Source organism: Cydia pomonella, chromosome 12, assembly GCF_033807575.1.
Source record: "Cydia pomonella isolate Wapato2018A chromosome 12, ilCydPomo1, whole genome shotgun sequence".
Taxonomy (NCBI): Eukaryota; Metazoa; Arthropoda; class Insecta; order Lepidoptera; family Tortricidae; genus Cydia; species Cydia pomonella.
In genome coordinates this window covers 833,626-852,193 of record NC_084714.1, presented here as the reverse complement: position 1 = coordinate 852,193, position 18,568 = coordinate 833,626, and the positions used below count along the sequence as shown (strand labels likewise).

At 36.4% G+C, this 18,568-nt stretch overlaps 1 protein-coding gene and 1 long non-coding RNA gene across 4 annotated transcripts in view; one reads left to right on the top strand and one right to left on the bottom strand.

Annotated features, from left to right (window-relative positions):
* Positions 1–18,568, bottom strand: part of LOC133523223 (uncharacterized) — a 524,757-nt gene that overhangs the window by 336,863 nt on the left and 169,326 nt on the right. The gene's annotated exons all lie outside the window — the stretch shown is intronic.
* LOC133523240 (uncharacterized) overlaps positions 12,333–18,568 on the top strand; it is an 89,569-nt gene continuing 83,333 nt past the window's right edge. The window contains exon 1 of the long non-coding RNA XR_009800203.1: positions 12,333–12,491. This is a non-coding gene — a long non-coding RNA (uncharacterized LOC133523240). The remainder of the gene's footprint in view (positions 12,492–18,568) is intronic.

Genomic DNA, 18,568 nt, shown 5'->3' with positions numbered 1-18,568 from the left:
ACTGATTTTAGTACCCTACCTGCCATTATTTTTAACGGTACCTATTTAGATTTCCTACTCTCCCCAGGTCTGTTAAATCTCGCTGTTTCTCTATCATGGATACCTCAGATGAGCGAGTTTAGAAGAATTTTTTTTGATATAAAAGCATCACTCCGCATAGTTCGAAACATTACGCCACTAAGATTACATTAGCTCAATCCCTCTTACTTACTATATTAGTTTATGCTGACACTTGCTACTTAGACCTTTGGAAGACCAACTCAATATGTTTAAGCAATTCCAGCAACTCTCTATTAAGTATATAGTTGCTTTTTAAATTAGATCATGTCTTCGTAGTGGCCATGTTCTCGCTACGTAGAAATCCACTACCGACGTGAATTATCATTGGTTAATCGTTCACCATTTTTGTATGTAAATCGCAGCACTTACTTTCGGTTTTCGTTTTTTTTTTAATATAAGCATGCATCCATCAGTCACCGAGTAAAAAAGACAACTTACAGCGCACGGCGCATTGTTAAACTGTCTGCCTTGCGTAATAAAATTCAAGGGAATATGTTTTACATTTAGCGGGGTTTTAGCGTGGCATTGTTGGTTGGCTGTGTTTAACTGTTGTATTATTATTTATTTTTCTCAAACATAATTACCCGTTAAGCACACTAAATAGGTTTTAGTGATGTATTTGTTACATGAATCGCAATAAAAGTATTTTACACAAACGGTTAAAGAACGTTAACCATGTTTAAGCATAGTGTAACTGTTTTTTTGTGTAGTATTTAATAAAAAAAAATGTACTTGATAAAACATATTAATAGTTTTTCCAAGTAAATGTGTTTTAGCTATGTATAACGTAAAAGATTAATTAAAATAAAAAACTAGCTAAGCGCTTTTATATTACTTATAGAAGAATAATGTAGGTTTGCGATTTTATAGTATTGAGAAGTATCAAATTATAATGCAGTTAGCGTGTTAGGTCGAGTCTGTATCTCCGTAACTACAACAGATAAAAATATGATTCCAAGACCAGTCGATAGAGAATTCTTTTCTCTTTTAGAATATTTGTCCAAATGAAAACTGGTATTATGCAGCTTTGAGCGGTTTTAGAGATAGGACGGCAGAGCTGCTTCTGTCAATTATACGACACACAAACGATATATAAATGAGAACTTATCTTAACCAGAACATATCGTTATCGTATCTCAATTCTTCGAATCGGGCCGTAACTGTTTAACATTTATGCATGTAACGGCCAAAATCCAAAATGGCGTCCGCACTGCTAGTGCGGTGCGTCGTGGGGGTTACCATACCTAAATAAGATCGCGTTCGCGACAGGTTCCACTATCACCAGAGACTGAAGTACCTAATCAAAATTGGAATGATGGAAGTACTCTTTGCGAAGATCATGTGATTAAAAAGTTTCATACTTATATTAGTTTCTGAATAAGATGGGTAAAAGAAATGTAAAGCTTCAATTGAAAATAATGGGTAAAATACTATATTTAAATAATTGTAAATACACATTTCGTATCAATATTGCGATACAACGAGGAAATGCTGCCACCATCCTTGAAGGAAACACACGTAGCATTTTTGCCATATTTGGCCACATCAAGCGCTGTGATAGTTCCGGCTTCCCCCACCACCCGCTTTGCACGCTTCCAATACTTAGGTCAAAACTTAGATCTAGATACAATATGCATCGGATCTAATCTTTGACGTATATTAAAATTTGAATCAGACCGTTACTCTGTTCTACTTCTAATGTTCTAGCTGTATTAGAAAAATCTGGAAAATACAACGTATTGAGAACCTCGTCCTTCGAAAGTTTGAGGTCTGTTAAAATACCGCTATAATGAAAAAATATTAATATAATAAGCAATAATGAAAAAATATTAATAATAAGCAGTCCACGGTCAACCCTTTTAAGCCTTAAAGGCTCGAGAAAAATGGCGCCGAAAATAGGGGTGTTTTTATGGACGTGATTTTCCCGCGTTTTACTAAAAGCCAAAATTAATATGCTGTAAATTGTAACACTACATCAAAGACTGCAAGCATGCAAAAGCGTACGTACTGATGAAATATTACCCCAAACCCACAATCATAAAGGTCTTAACCGCCTTACACGTCCTAACAACATAAGCCTTTTTAAGCAACCTATTTTGTACTTCAAGACCAAGGAAGCATAATAAAGTTCTTCTAAAAAGAACCTTATGCTGTAGTTTTTTAAGTAGAGTTTTGGATAGTGGGAAGTGTTGGTGTATTAACTGCAAGCTATTAAGACATTCTAGATTTCTTAGGTTATCTCGCTGCATTAAGTTAAATTATGATAGTTTTAATGGGATTCCTTGAGGAAATATAACTTCTGGTGGAAAGCTTTAAGTGTTCTTAAGAGCTAGGTTCAAACCAACCACCTTTTGTTCTTTTATTACCAAATATTTCCTTTCTGAACGGTGTATATGTACAAACTTAAGAATAGAAGTTAAAAAAAAGCTCTCATTTCACATTTATGTTTTTGTTGGTATTTCAACTTAATCGCTTCAACTATTGTGAAGAGATAACAGACAAACATAATTACTTTTCCATTTATTATATTAGTAGGGATTGGTTAGATCAAGAATCGAACTCACCACCCCCGTTTTAGAAATCTTACGCCTGAACCACTCAGCTACAATAGCTTGTCAATAAAAACTTCAAAGGAACAAGCTTTAACGACAGAAACGGACAATAAACATATAAACCCTAACGACAGAAAGCGACAACAAACCCATTTCCTTCCTCATTAAAAATAAATGCCCATTACCCGTTTCCGACTGAAATTAAAGAATTCAAACGTCCCTGTAGACACTTAGCGGTGCAAGTCACAAACATCAACTTAACTGGTCATCCGTAGACTTTATTCCTTTGTAATAAGGTCTAATATTGTCAATAAAACAAGTTGATAGAATTAAATAAGAGCTAGAGTTGATAAAGTATGAATTTTTTGAGATGATTTTTTGGCTCGGCCTGATCTGTAAAACAAAAGTCTTTGTTTATGCATTAGGTAGTTTTCGTTTCGGTAATAAGTAAGGAAATTCGGTAATGAATTTTAAAGGAAAATAGAACCAGGTAACAACAGGCGGTCTTATCGCTAAAAAGCGATCTCTTCCAGACAACCTTTAGGTAGCAGGAAATATAAGGAAACAAATGAGAAAACATGCTAGATCCATTGTACCCTCAGAATCTCCTTGTGAATAGTATTTTAGTGCCTAGTTTTCATCACAAAACTTTTTTGGATAAATAAAACAAGAAAAACTAAAAATAAAGTATATAACCCTATATTTTTCAACCTTCGTTTGACTTACATTACTCGCTAGTAAACAAAATGGTTACTACTTTGTACTTGGAATTAAAAAAAGTGATGGTGACCAAGTGGATCTAATGTTTAACTTTCAATCCGAAGGTCAAGGGTTAAATCTCAGCTCGTACCAATGAGTTTTTCGGAACTTGTACACGGAGTATCGTTTGATATTTACCACTAGCTTTTCGGTGAAGGATATTCTAAGGTGCGAAGTCTCCAACCCGCACTGGGCCAGCGTGGGGACTATAGCCCAAGCCCTTACGCGCATGAGAGGAGGCCTGTGCCCAGCAGGTGGGAGATGTATACTTATGCTGAATTATTATTATCGTTTTACTAGGGAATGATTTTTATTGATTGATTTGTGTTTTTTGAAGTAGTCACACTTGGTAGGTAATGTAAGTTACAAAAAGCGTGCCTCGGCCATGTGGTAGGTAATTTTTGAAGTGAAAACGCCGCTAAGTGCTGTGCACTTTTTATGATGGGGAAAAAATGTTAAACTCGCGACAGGTCACGTGACCGACAGATTCGTCAGATTGAAAATTCGTAAGACGGACACGTGACCTGATCGAAAAACTGTTAGAATTGTAATAGTTCTGAAGTGTTAAATTTTTAATATAATATAATTGACATGTTTGTGTACGATAGTGCAATAAATGAATATTGTATTTTACCACATAAATGATAGTACTTTTATACTGATAATTAAAGCAAATCGTGCAAAATTATTCCCTAACCATTAGAAAATAACAAAAATGCACAACGTTAATATTCAAGTTTACACTTCTAGCGGTACTCCCGGAGTGCAACCCGTTGTTTTTTTTATTTTATTTATGTTATAGGAGGCAAATGAGTAAACGGATCACTTGACGGTAAGCGATTACCGCCGCCCATGGACACCCGCAACACCGGAGGTGTTGTAAGTGCGTTGCCGTCTTTAAGATGGGAGTACGATCTTTTATTAAGGGTTTGTTGAAATGATTAAATGTAACATAATTCCATAAAAAAAGTATATTTTGCATGATATTTTGACCTTTTTCTTGAAACTGTACTGGCATTTAAATTAAAACCCAGCAATAACTTAATATGACAATTGACGTCCGAATAATGCACATTTTGATAAAGTATTCAAGCCACGCAATGTTTGCAAATGGCTCGTTTCTCGCAAACTGTTGCGAATGAGGTTTTTTTGCTATTTATATGCTAATGAAAATTGAGCAAGAAATGAGAGATTTATGTTCACATTTAGGTAAATAATTAATATATGAAAATAAGATTGAACGTTTAATAAATGAGAAGGAGCCCGATTGAAATTTAAGAACTTGTTAAGGTTTTATCATATTTTGACACGACCTGCGGCGGTATCATGGTTCCATTTTTATCACTTGTCACTATGTCCGTCACTTTCGCGCTTACATATTTGTTAGAACGTGACAGACATGGTGACAAATGATAAAGAGCCGACCATCTTAGCCCAGCTGTAGGGCTAAGATGGTCGGCTTTTTATCATTTGTCACCATGGCTGTCACGTTCTAACAAGTATGTAAGCGCGAAAGTGACGGGTATAGTGACAAGTGATAAAAATGGAACCATGCTGTCACCACTGATGGGTGCAAACGAATTAATTAATTTAATTTAATTTCAGTGATTGTACACTTTTGTTTGTGTTTGTCATTCATCCATCCATCCATCCATCGTTACTTCTGTCCTACTCATTTCCTCAAAGATTAACTGGAAGAGATCCCATACAGGGATAAGTTCGCCTTTGTTGTATTTAATTTGTAACGGTGTTTTTCGTGTTTTTATTTCTATGTTCAATAAAGCATATATATACATACATACATACGCATTGAAGAGAAAGTCATGAGTGGGTTTACATCTCTAAGGATATTTTAATGATCGTTATTTATTTTTTAATTTTATGATATATCTGACACTTAGAGGCTTTTACATTTGTAAAGAATTTTAGTATTTGTATTTTTTATCATATTTTTTTTTTGTGTGATTCGATATTTAGAGACTGTATGCATCTCTAATAAAGTATCTAATATTTCGTTGTTTCCATATTTGTAATTGTATTTTGGTATTTTTATTGATTGTAAAAATTTTACATGTAAAAGTGCCCCTGTGGCCTATTTGCTGAATAAATGTTTGTTTGTTTATTTAAGTTGCGCGCCAATCACCAAGGCGATCGTCAAATTCATAATCAAAACCAGATCAACGCCGTAACAAGTTGTGAAATCTGAATCGTGTTCAAGCGTACCTTAATACTACTTTGACGTTCACACGACGACGACACCCATGACTCAGGAACAAATATCCATGCTCATCACACAAATACATGCCCTTACCAGGATTTGAACCCGGGACCATCAGCTTCGTAGGCAGGGTCACTACCCACTAGGCCAAACCGGTGGTCATAATAAGTAAATTGTTTAAAGTTTAGTTTTAAGTTATCTGTAGTATTACCTTTGCTGTGTGTGTGTGTGTGTGACAGAGCGTCTGAAGCTGCGAGCGTTGAACTAACCACATAATATGTACCACCTTACAACTGGTTTGTGACATGCAATAAATGATTATTCTATTCTAAATCACGTCGGTATCTGTACTCGTAGCCTATGGCTGAAAGCATTGTTCCTTTTTCAAAGCGACCGCTCGTCACGGTTTTAGTCAGATTAATCGAAGCGAATGCGAACCACACAATGGGTTAAAAAACTACTTCCTTCGTTAAAACCAGAGGGTACTCAATTCAACAATCAAATAAAAAAAAATAACTAGAGCGTTCAGATCGCCGCAATAAAAGGTCCTCTACACCATCAGGCTAATGGAAATGTCCGCTCCACACGCGGGAAAAAACCTTTTAATTTGTGCGGGATAAAATGCATACGTTAGTGTTGATTGCAGTACGAGTATCATTGTTTTGAACGGATTTGGATTAAAATGGATAGTATTGTGATTTTTTTTATGACATAGGAGGCAAACGAGCAGACGGATCACCTGATGGTAAGCAATTACCGCGATTATGGTAAGTGATTGCATTACATAAACCAAATATCAAACATTTATTCAGCAAATAGGCCACAGGGGCACTTATACATGTACATTTTTTTAAACCAATAAAAATAACCAAAATTTACAAAGATAACAAATATGGAATCAACGAAATATTATATATATTATTAGAGGTGTATACAGTCTCTAAATGTCGAATTAAACAAAAAACTATGATAAAAAATACAAACAACAAATATTAAAATTCTTTAGAGATAAAATATTAATAAAAAACGATGATTAAATTCCTTAGAGATGTAAAAGGTCTCCAAAATTTGAATTCTTATATGTATAAATAATTGAAAGTATAATTATAAGGCTTATAAGATAAATTACACAGCTATGGATACTAATGGTCCGAAATAAACAACTTTTATTTATTTTATTTTCTGTCTAAAATGTAGTTTATAATGCCCTATAGGATGAGTCACGCTAGAACAGTCCGGGTCCGAGCCGAGACTCCTATCATCTAATAGCGAGAGTGAAGCGTGACACGCTAGACGATAAAAGTGCAACCATCATATCCGCACCGGCTGTAGTGTTCAAGTGGGGCTAAGTGGGGTTTCTTTAAACGGTCGTTGACCTGCACTGCAGAAAGCTAATACTACACAGCACAAGATTTACAACAGTACGAAACACCTTTTTCATCATATTGCTACAGTAAGTTAAGGATGCCTGGGGTGGACGCGAAGCACAAAGAATTTCATACGTTGACCCGCCATTAACGCCATTTACTATCTTTGTCGCACCGCTCACACAGTGGCATTGATCGCCGGCATCATCAGCAGGACAGCGATTTACTATGTGCGTGCGACAGACATTCCTATATCAATCGCTTAACACAACCTTGTTCCTACAAGCGGATCAATGTACGAAATTTCTTTGTGCTTAGCGGCCTTACTTTAGCTCGACATCGTAATTCAAAGAATTGGTTATAGCACAAGTTACAACAGCGACTTAATGCTTCAATTTAACGATGGTTACGAATTTTGAATAAATATGTACTATACATATACATACATGTGTAGATTAATAGGCATACCTATACATACATATACGTAGTGCAGCTGTTAGCGTGTAAAAATAAAGTCGGCATAGTCCATTAAACTATTATTACCACAGATAATCAGTATTTTGCGCCATGAGTTGTTATTGTTTTGACTAGAGATGAAAAGAATAGTAGCTTGGCCGAATACCGAATACCGAATATTCGGCGAAGCCATCGGCCGAATAGCCGAATAATCGGCAAGAAGGTTACCTAAAATGAAGTAAAATCGAACGCACGCGTGCATGCGCTGTGCAAGTTGCAACTTATTTCTCGCTGCAGTCAGTCTTTGATAGAAATTGCGCTTATTCTGCACGACATTGCGGTACATTAGATTTCGTCGTGTGTGTAAAAAAAAATATTTTGTATTATTTTTCTCATCTTTTTGTATCTACCACCACTACTACCTATGAATATAAAGGTAGTCTGACTTAATCGGTTCTTGTCTGTTTTAATTTTTTGTCTTTTAATTATTTATATAAGAATTCAAGCCTTGGAGACCCTCTACATCCCTAAGGATAATTTAATATCTTTTTTATATTTTATCTCTGACACTTAGAGACTTATACATCTCTAAAGAATTTTAGTATTTTATGGTTTTATTTTTTTATCATAGTTTTTTTTGTGTAATTTGACATTTAGAGACAGTATACATCTCTAATAAAGTATTTATTATTTCATCGATTCGATATTTGTAATTGTTTTTTTTTTTTTTTTATTGTTGGTAAAAATGGACATGTAAAAGTGCCCCTGTGGCCTATTTGCTGAATAAATGTTTGATATTTGATATTTGCCGTTATCTACGTGTTAACGTACTATTCGGTATTCGGCCGAATAGTGAAATTGTGGCCGAATAGGCCGAATACCGAATAATGGCCGAATATTCGTTGCATCTCTAGTTTTGACAACATAATAGAAGCGGAGCGTTAATCTCGCGACCTAAACGCGTAAGTGCAAAGAATTTAACGGCGCTTACGATGTTTTGGTCGCGTGGTACAGGTTTCGATTGCGAGAATTTGATTATTATTGGTATGCCTTCTCTGTAGTAATATAACTCAGTGGCATAGTCTTCACTTATCGTTGCTATTACCAATTGCTGTTTGGTGAAAAATCAGTACTGTAGCTTATAGTAAACCTAGCGCCAGCACCGATTAATTTAAGACAAAATAAGACAATCATTTATTTCATTTAATATCGTTTATTTATTTAAAATCTGATTCCGCTAGGCAACAAGGCCCATGTTACAAATACATTATAGACTAACATACACAAACATTTTATAAAATTAAAGCCAAACACTAATTAGGCGACAAAACGGCGTGGCTCCGTTGAATCAGCTGTTATTGTGTCGGATTCGGCAGTTTTCCCCGGAACCTACGTCTATTGGGTTTATAATGCCAAGCGAACAAGCAAACCATTACCAACCATTAACCATTAACCATGCACCATTAACCATTCATTATTAACCATTGGGTTTATAATGCAAGTGAGACGAGGCAAAAATCCCCGGAAAACGCTAGGAAAATGATGGTATCCAATATGAGAGTTTCCCTCGAAACGGTTTCGTCAAAAACGTACCCACTGCAATGTTCTTGCACTGCGCGCTATCAGATCGCGCTGACACGTGTACTTGTGCATGTGCATTTCGCCTCTGCGTTTTACGACGACGTTAGTGTATGCACATATTGCACATGCACACGTCTGCTAATATCGCACTATATACGAGTATAAACTAACCTGGCAATGGATTCGGGCACAAGGTTCGATTAGCTTTTTTAGAATGAGTTAAGGTGGTTTCTTTTTTATCCTTCTAGTTCTTATAAGTTGTGTGATAATTATGAAGTAAAAAAAAAAAAAAAAAACATACAACCGAATTGCTAACCTCCTCTTTTGAAATCTTGAAGTCGGTTAAAAATCTTAGAAAAATGAATGCTAAAGTATGTCGATTTTTGACCCAAAAGATTAACTAAAATTATTATAAACAGACTTTCCACGTACCACGTCACCCCGCATGGAATTATATAGACGCATGCTTTAAACTTGCGGCCCGATTCGAAGAATGATTAAGACTAGAGTTGCCGCGAATAGTGTTTATAGCGAATAGTCGAATACCGATTAATCGCCATTCACTTTGGCGAATAGTCGAATAACTCGGCATTACTATTCGACATAAAAAAAAATACCTAATGTAATGTAAATAGATACCTAATGAAAGATGCACTGATTCAACAAACTGCACACGTTGATGATTTTAGAAAGGCGTTGATAGAAAATATGGAAGCCCGTTTTAACTTGGATGATCTATGCTTTACGAAGACATATTACTTGTCGACATTTTTAGACCCCCGCTACAAGAACTTTTACTTTGACGCTACCCAAGTTGAACGGATCCGTAGAGCTGCGCTCAGAGAAGGTCTTAGGCTTTCTTTAGATGACGAAAATGATGATTCGGATCCAGAAACGGCATCGAAAAGGTCTCGTTTAGACAATGAAAGTGAGCATGATTCGGAAACTCATAAACTATTTTGGGCATGTTTTGAAGAATCATCTATAGAGAAACCTACTGAAGAGCAACCCAAGAATGCCACTGCTGAAGAAATCGCCAACTACATCGCATTAGCAAAGGCTGTCAGAAATATAAACCCCTATGAATGGTGGGATTTGAGTACCAATAAGAATAGATTTCCTATTTTAAGTAAGCTTGCTAAACGATACTTAATCACACCAGCAAGCTCTGTTTATTCAGAAAGACTATTTTCCGAGGCAGGTTTAATTTACAAGGAAAAACGAAACCCACTTACTCCAGAACGTGCAGAAAAAATTGTTTTTTTGCACCACAATCTGCCTCTGTTGGATTTTAAATATTAATTAAAAAGCCTTACTAATTTAATTTCATGAATATGATAGGCACAGGCACATATTACAGATAATAATTGATATTGTGTATTGTTTTATTAAGGAAAATAATTAAAAAAATGATTATTTTTAACTCATTAGTTCTTTTGTTCGTTAAAAGTTTATTTTTGACGACTATTCGCCGAATGCCGAATAATACTAGCTATTATTCGGTATTCGACAAATATCAAAAAAATGACGAGTAATGCCGAATACCGAATAATAGCGAGTATTCGCGGCAACTCTAATTAAGACACGTTTAACATCTTCTTACAAGATCGAGAACGTTCTTAAAAGATCGATATCTAACCGACATGTCAAAATTGACATTTATTTAGATTCCGCTGTTATCCCAATAAGATCTATCTACAATATTTCTAACGTCAAAGTGACATTGGTTGCCCGAATTGAGTTGCTTCTGCCAATTATACGACATACAAACGATATCTAAATGAGAACTTATCTAAACCAGAACTTATCATTATCGTATCTCATCTACGAATCGGGCCGTTGGTCTCCCGGGAAAAAAAGCAATGTTGTGACGTAATCTGCTGATGGAGACAGAAGATGCTCATAGTGCTAGTTTCTATGATAGGAACTGACACAGATTAGAAAACACCGCAGTTTCGTTGGACTTGAGTTTCTTGGAATCATCTCATTGACTAATTAATTGTTGATCGCCGGAAGATCAGCGCTGACTTTTGAGTTAGCATTAATGCTGAGGCGGGACCATTTCGTGATAAACTATTTATTTACTCTATGTTTCTTTCTTTTGTTATGTTGTTATACTTTTGTATGTCATAGTCCCTCAGGTCGATCCTTCGCGTTTTCTGGCCATAAACCATTCGAAATGCAAAGCAAACAGCCATTGACGAAGAAATTGCGACACGGAAATGGAGATGGATAGGACATATTATTCGAAGAGGGGAAACGAATAATGCTACCATAGCCTTCGCGTGGAAACCGCCGGATGGAAGCCGTGGCTCCGGGCGTCCTGTACACTCTTGGCAACGGTCCGTCCTAAGAGAGTTACGAGCGGTCGGGTTGAGCTGGAGCGAGGCCAGAAGACGAGCTGAAGATAGGAAGGCGTGGCGCGAGCTTGTGAAGGCCCTTTGCACCTCTGGGGTGCTTTAGGACAACAACAACAACATGTCATCGTTTATCACGAATAAATGCAATGATTTTTGATTTCTGAACGATAATATTGTAGTCAGATGACTACCTTACAGCTGTCAGAGCTTGAATCATAAGTAAAAAAAAAAAAAAATACTTTTCTTTTAAAAATTTTTTTTTCATTTAATGACAACAAAATTTATATTTACTTATGTTGTAGTAGTCTCTGTTTATTTACAAGCAGAATTTCTCTCACTTTAATAATCAGGTCAACTCGTAAAGTCAGCTGATTAATATTTAACCACACCGCTGTACAAAGTGAACCCGCTTACTTACGTACACAGTTAATTAAAGATAAGCCTTATTGCAATGCAATAAAGTCTAAGTTTGGTCAGAGGTGAGGATGTTACTGACATCAAAGGAACTTGACGAATTAGAGATTCTGAGTCCCGTAGTAGTATTAAGATAATACGTTTGGGTCGACACTGTTATGTGAGCATAACATTGGTTACCTTTTTTAGGGTTCCGTAGTCAACTAGGAACCCTTATAGTTTCGCCATGTCCGTCTGTCTGTCTGTCTGTCTGTCTGTCTGATGTCCGAGGCTTTGCTCCGTGGTCGTTAGTGCTAGAAAGCTGAAAGTTGGCATGGATATATAAATCAATAAAGCCGACAAAGTCGTACAGTAAAATCTAAAAATTTAATTGTTTTTAGGGTACCTCCCCTACACGTAAAGTGGGGGTGAAATTTTTTTTTCGCTTCAACCCTAGAGTGTGGGGTATCGTTGGAAAGATCTTTCAAAACTAATAGGGGTTTTCAAGAAACATTTTTTGATAAATTGAATATATTCGGAGATAATCGCTCCGAAAGTAAAAAAAATGTGTCCCCCCCCCTCTAACTTTTGAACCATAGGGCCAAAAAATATGAAAAAATTTGTGGAAGTAGAGCTTAAGAAAGACATTAAATGAAAACTATAGCGGACATGATCAGTTTAGTTGTTTTTGAGCTATCGCAAAAAGATTATGCAAATTTGCCTATTTGTTTAACTCGGGTGAAAGGTACCGTTTCATCCCTTGGTTAACAATTTAACAATCCCTTGGTCAGATCCAGTTTAACTTATTGTGACGGAAGAGTAACTACGGAACCCAGTTCGTTGAAGAACCCCATGTCATAGCGCAAGGGAAACACCTCAGAAGGTAGCTCATTCCACAACTTTGATTCTCGGCCCGATTCGAAAAATGATTAAGACACGTTTAAGATCTTGGAAAGATCTTTAAAAGAACGATAACTGAACGATATGTCAAAATTGACGTTTATTTCGATTCCGCTGTGATCCCAATAAGATCTATCTACGATATTTCTAACGTCAAAGTGACATTGGTTGCCCGAATCGAGCTGCCTCTGTCAATTATACGACATACAAACGATATCTAAATGAGAACTTATCTAAACCATAACTTATCGTTCTCGTATTTCATCCTTCGAATCGGCCCGTCCACCTACTTTGAGGGGTAAATAAGTAGGCCATACTGAACATCATTCATTACGGGGCTCATCCAAAGAACGCAATAAAAAATCTGCTGCCTCATAAATTTTGGCGAATCATAACCATGTCAGTGTGTTTTTGGAACACCAGATTTTTTTCGCTGTATCAGGGCTGGCTCCATAGTGAGGGTTGTTCAATATGACCTACATATTTACCCCTCAGAATATGGTCAGACAACAGCCAAGTTTAAATATTTATTCTTATTACAGTCACCACCAAGGCCTTTTCGGAGGGTTAATCAAAGTACAGTCGCCATCAAATATATCGGAGTAGCCAAGGTATTCAAAAATATCTGAACACCTTTTAATATTATTGGTTTTTTTCAGACATTTGTGAACACTTAAGACGCTCCATTATATCTTATGACGATTTTACTACATTATGATTTGAAAGGTTTCTACAGTTTTTTTATGTATAATGCGCAGGTGACACCTTTTGATTTACAGGGATTAGTGGCAACCTCAAGGAAATTGCGATGTTGTCGGTAAAATATTATAGCGTTTTTGTTTACAGTTACTATAAAATATTTTCTTAAATAAATTGTAAGGAATTGAATGGTACCATTCTTTTTATCCTTTCTGATTTGTTTTTTGGTGAGCTGAGGTCTTGTATATTTTTACCATTCCAATATATTTGTTGACTTTCCAATTAATTATAATAAATTGCTCATTTTATATGTATGACTCTAGATTTAGTTATAATATTATATACATATAACTAAATCTAGAAACAACATATGACAACCCTATTATCACTTGGTGTCCCATAACGCGTTATGCCAATGGACCTCCTGAAGACCTGATCACCCTTAGCGACGAGGCCATCAAGTGGCTGACTGCCCTGAATCTACATCTATAGCTGTCTGTATTCTGTTTAAAAAATATGCCATACGATTAAATAAATAAATAACTTGGGACACTTGGTTAGGCCCACCGGCCCACTGTTCTACTAGAAGTCTTTGGGTTCTTGCTATACGCTATTACATTTAAAAAAACCAACCGTTCTTTCTCAGTTCGCAATTAACCTGCAGGCTTTGGCAAAGCGCTAAATGATCCCGGCTAGCGCTGCACCTCGCCTTTGTCTCAAACGTGACACTTTTCGCTGACTATTATGTGCCTTCTACTTCTACAAAAAGTGGTCTGTGACGACGAGAAGTCAGCTCAGAGGCATTAAACGTTAAAACGTTACTTTGAAAACGTAACAACGTTACTTTTATGATAACGCTATTTTGTAAAAAACGTTAATTTTATGATACTTAATGTTATTTACGTTATTTTATTAAAATTATGTAAAAATCTATGTAACCTAACAGTCCTAATATATATAATAAATCATAGAATAAGATATACTTAAAACGTTATTATTAAATTGGTCTAAAAAAAAGACTCGTTGACATAAATGTTGTTAGTACGACGATATACAGCTTATTTTTTTTGGTTCAGCCAGTCATCAAATTTACAAATTCATCGTAATTTGATATTACGATTTTGCTTCAACATTGAATTTCATCACAAGTGCAAACACGACTATGATACGTTATTCCATCATGGAATGCCAGTGCCTATCTTGCGGCTTCTCCATCAGACCTTGAAACCTAATCGTGGTCAAAGTTCATTACAAGACTTTTCTAACAAATCCAAACACAGCTATGATACGATGTTCCATCATGAATTTCCAGTTCATATCTTCCGGCTCCATCATCAGATAACTTCGACAGTACCATATTATTGTATTGTAATCAGAACGACATACAGCTGCTAATTTTCATGACGCTACGATCCTTGGAAGACGGTTAAATTAGTTACCTTAGATTCCATTACATAGTTACATACAGGTCGACCTAATAAAAGCGTGTTAAAAAAAAGAATAAAAAGAAAAAGTTCAACCTTAAAAACTAGGTTTTAGTAGTAGTTACTAGGACAAAACCTATTCTATAAATATCCTGTTCGCGGAACGGAAAGCTTCAAATCAAAAACGGCTTATGAGGTCTCATGGATTGACGCACCTACGTCCTTTCAGTGCGAAGTGAGAACTGGTCGATACGGGGGCGATGGCCTGAGCGAGCACTACTTATAGGTGACTAGGGGTTTAATGACCTAATATTACTTATATCAGTTTAATATATAGCTTTTGTACGACTTAGAGTATTCATTCTTTTGAAACTGTGGGTTCAGTCCAGTGGGAGTATTTCGCTCATTAGGAGCTTTACATTCGACTAAAATTGTACGGTTAGTACAAGAAAGTGTAGGGTGATTTTATCAGCTCTTGTAAAGCGATCGCTGGACTTTACAAGTAGCACGTGGACTACCGGCCGTTGACTCCAAAATGGTGGTTAAACACGTTTCAAGATTAATTCTCCATTCACTGCACACTACCATATTAGTATACTGTATAATAAGCTATCGATATTACATTTTAAGCAATATTAATGAGAAAAAAACAAAGGGATTATCACGAGGCGTGACTATCAAGATGGCGCTCGCAGATGATACAATCACCGTACACTGTCTTGTACTAACCGTACAATTTTCGTCGCATTTAAAGCTCCTAAAACCTTGATACTGGTGAAATAGTCCCACTGGACTGAAGCTATAATTTTGAAAGGATGATGACATTTTCAAACCTCTCACTACCATCGATTCGACACCGACACATCCGAAGATAGATCGTATAATTACGTTTTAAAATTACCTCTGACGTTCCGAGGACGGCATTGTTCTCGAAGTCTCGAAGAAAGACTTATTTTCTTATTTTTATTTCTTTCTTCAAGATTTTCAAGGACTGGAAGAAATCCATGTAAATATCAGAACCGTAATACACTAGTGCAGTTATTATTGCCATCTCAAATTGGCAATAATAATATCGTCAACACAAAATTCTCGTACATTCTCTACAGGATTTTCCTCAAAAGAATCATTACTTGTTTCTTTGTTTCCACTATCTCTTTATATTTCTATTGCTGTCCCGGCCATAGTCCAATAATAATGGTACGGGAAAACTTGGTATTTCCGGCTTTCTCTAAGCTTATAAGGATTATTGTATTGTGTTTTCTTTTTGGTTTTCCTCAATACGGTGACAGCTATTATGATCCAAGCTGAATGAGAAACCTTTATAGTAAGGAAACGGTCACAATAATGAGCTGAAAGTAAACGACCAATTAATTATTGAGTGTCAAACAATACATAATAATTGCGAATAAAATGTTCTACAACGAAGCGCGATAATAAATACAGGTGTATTGAAAAATTAAAAAAAGCGCCAACTTTGCTCCCGCTGCGCTAAACAAAGTTGCCGCTTTCCGCCTCCGTCGAGCAGAAAAATAGTATGCGCACCACGGGAGGAAACGTAGGACATTCCATCCCGCGTGTTTGCCACACTCGCCTTCGGCTCGGGTAACAATTTTACACGCGGCAAGCAATTTCCTACTTTTCCTCCCTTAGGACACAAATAACTATTTCATTTCTCATACTCTGAAACTCAAAAAAGGGTCATTGTTGTCCTAAAAAGTGTGCAAAACATGATGCGTTTCCGCACTAGAGCAATTTACTTTCCAAGTGCGATTTTTTTCATTTTCTTACGATAAGCAATTGAAATTAGGTTTTTAAAGGGTTTTCATCACACTTGCTCGAAAAAGATCTTATTTCATGGAGGTGTGCTGAAGAACAAAGGCCTATTTTGTTCCTATGTAGCGGAAATAAGAATGTTAAGATGGATGTGTGGTGTTACAAGAATGGATAGGATAAGGAATGAGTATATAAGAGGAAGTCTGAAAGTTGCACCCATAATAGAAAAAGTAAGAACGAATCACCTAGCGTGGTATGGGCATGTGATGCGGAGGGATGAAAGTCATGTGACGAGAAAGGTATTACGAATGAATGTGGAGGGATGGAACGGCAGAGGAAAACCTAGGAAACGGTGGATGGATTGTGTGAGAGATGACATGAAACGAACGCGAGTGAACGATGAGATGACGGGTGACAGAAAGATATGGAAGGAAAAGACATGCTACGCCGACCCCAAATGAATGGGATAAGGGCAAGCGAATGATGAATTAAACAGCCGTTTGAAATATTTTTACATAATTTTCAATCGTGGCTGAATGTCGAATAGGTCTGTGCCTTCGATGCCGCACCTGCCAAGAAATTACAAAATGGCGGACGAATGTTTGATATGTCACTGTATTTAAGAATAGTTTCGCTTAAAATTTAGTTTTTTCTTCGCAAGTGTCATGAAAAACATTGTGTGTAACTCCGGGGGTAAGAATATTGCAAACTCAGGTCTTTAATTCCCTCCAGCATGCGGCTGTCGGGAATTACCACCCTCGTATCCAAAATTTCACTTACCCCCCTCGTTGCACAATGTACTATTTTTAAACAATTTCCATTCTGATATTTAACTTCCCATTCCATAAATAACGATACGTGTACCTAAAAGGTTAATTCAAAGTACCTTCAAGAGATGCTATTAAAAATTATACTTAATAGTCGTCTTTAAAAAAACACATATATTTTACTTTCCTCGTATTCGAAATGAAAAGTGGAGTGTTTGACTCGGGTGAAAAGCATCGAAACGTACACCCGTATATAAAAAAAATATTACGTCCTATATATCTATATCATATCATATCATATTATGTCATGTCACATCATATCATATCATATCATATAACGAACCTAACTACGAGCCCCGATGCAGTGGAGTTCGTCTAGTTATAAACAAATAAAATGAAACTTTTAATGTTGAAGAAATGAACTTTTAAAAAATGTTCAAATCATTTTGTCCACTCCTCCGACACTTTTGCATAAATGGACTCAAGGCAAAATTGTGAGTATATTGGCAGAGCCGTATTACTTTATATTTGGTAATAGTCTAATAGCCCTTTCTATATCTGCTACTTTTCCTACCCGAAAAAATATTTATTTTTTCTTTCAGTGCAATTGGTTTCTTTTGTTTATATAATGTTAAACATTATTTTGGTAAGAACAGGAGAATCTCCAAAATTGGTGAGACTAGACGAAAACATATGCATCGGAGCTAGTATTTTATAGCTATCCTAGAAAGAAGTCAAAACAATTCTTCACAAAGTAACTCATTTCCTATACCGATATTGCACCCTTATTAAGAGGCTCTCAATACCTAAAACGCACTCACTGTCTATTTCCATCGTACTTTCTGCCTCGCACAGCTAAACTGTAGAATGAACTGTCGCCTGTGGTATTTCAGGACCGATACGACCTTCATACCTTCAAGAAAATAGGCCCCACTTTAAAGTACGGCAACGCACTTACAACCCCTCTGGTGTTGCTAGTGTCCATGGGCGGCGGTAATCGCTTACTGCCAGCTGATCCGTCTGCTCCTTTCCTTGCTATATCATAAAAACCGGCCAAGAGCATGTCGGGCCATGCTCAGAGTAGGGTTCCGTAGTTACTCTTCCGTCACAATAAGCTAAACTGGAGCTTAAGTATGGTAGATTGTTAACCAAGGGATGAACTGTGGGTGTACGTCTTTTTACTATGAAGGGGAAACTTTTTGCGATAACTCAAAAACAGCTAAACTGATCATATCCGCTATAGTTTTCATTTAATGTCT